Source organism: Montipora foliosa, unplaced genomic scaffold (genome assembly GCF_036669935.1).
Source record: "Montipora foliosa isolate CH-2021 unplaced genomic scaffold, ASM3666993v2 scaffold_474, whole genome shotgun sequence".
Lineage (NCBI taxonomy): Eukaryota > Metazoa > Cnidaria > Anthozoa > Scleractinia > Acroporidae > Montipora > Montipora foliosa.
The window spans coordinates 122,501-124,247 of NW_027179783.1; positions in this window are offsets into that span (position 1 = coordinate 122,501).

A 1,747-nucleotide genomic window follows, 5' to 3' on the forward strand; every position below is an offset into this window, starting at 1 on the left:
AAGTTATGATCCTCGCAGGTATGAACGCAATTTTTGCACAGTTCCACTTGATTTCATATCGGCAGTTCAATGTATGATCCATTTCATATAGATCATGTTATTGTTGATTCACTCCTAACGGGAACATTAGAACCCACAAATGACCAGCTGCCAACGTCAGTGGCTTCATAGCTCAGTTGGTTAGAGCGCCGCACCGGTATCGCAAGGTCACAGGATGAAACCCCGTTAAAGTCCTGAATTTTTCAGGCTTCTCTCCATGTGGACATGAAAAACCTTTACGCTGTTGTGTAACTAGGATTAAGTAAACCCTTAACGGGTAAATGCTGGGAATCAAGCCGGAATAAACTTTAAGGCTAAATTGGGATTATCTGCATTGTTCTCATGCTTAATTGGAACTGTGTAATGTTGCTTGGGATACTTGAAAGATAGCATTGATTGAAGTAACTTATTGTGCTACGCAAACATGGCTTTCCAGAAGATTCAATGTACAACGCTTATGGTGCTTCTATTTCTAGAGCAATTTCTAATGATATCATAAGTCAACTCCCAGATAAGGTTTTCTCAGGGCTTACAAGTTTACAATCGCTGTAAGTATAATGCTGCAAATAACTTATTAAACCAGGTAGGACCAGCCATTGCAGCAACAACAACAAACTCTCAGACATCCATTCTGAAGTATCCGCAAATACAGGATCACACCTTCCTTTTAAAAATGGGTGGAATAATCTTTTCCAACGTTTGCCGTCTCAACTTTTAATGTAGAATATAAAACAAGCTTACCAAAGTGGGTTTGAATAGGAACGTGGTGAGCTGGCTATTGCTTCCCTTAACACCCCTACTCGTAATTAAAAAGTAAACTTATTAGTTTTTTTTTAATGAAAATATATGGATACCAAGCAGTGCTTTGTAGACTCCTTTGCGAAAGATTATATGTACATCGCTTATTAAGCTTTTATTTCATTGTAGGTTTATTTATAATAATAACATAAGTCAACTCCCAAAAAGTTTTCTCAGGTCTCACAAGTCTACAATGGCTGTAAGTATAATGCTTTAAATAAAAGTTTTAAAATATCACTTAGCTTTGTCCTTGGTCGCTTCACAAAGTATTTCTTGACTTTGTTCATACGTGACTCGCACAAATGTTTTAAAGGAAATCTCACCAGTAATCAAAAGGGCGTGTAAGGTTTGTAAATATACGCCAAGAACCACATGAAATCTCCGCAAAATGTTTATATTTTCTCTGTAAAAGGGCAAGAGAAGCAAACCAGGATGGAAACGCCAGAACACAAAATCCCAACAAAATGTCCATAAAAAGTGAACCAATCCCGGACCACAAAATGTCTGTAAAATGTCCATAAACAAAGTACACACAATGTCTTCAAAATGTATGTAATTTATTTCAAAACAGTCAGTAAAAATATCAACATTTTCTTGCAAAAAGAGCCTCATCCATTGGCTTTGAATTTTCAGTACTGATCTATCCTTGCAAACTCCTGTTGGCATAATCAACAAATGCATGGAGTTACTTATTGTTTAGTGAATCACTATCATAAAGGTCATATAAATTAAAAACCAACTATTATCAAATATCTTAACTAGCTTTGATTTATAAACATATTGATACTCTCTCTTCGAAGATAATCCTTAATGTTAAACATAATTTTGACTATCAATTGTTATTTATTCATCAAAGCACTTCCATGCAATGAATGTTTTGATAGTACTCTAACATTCCTCCGGTTTGAAA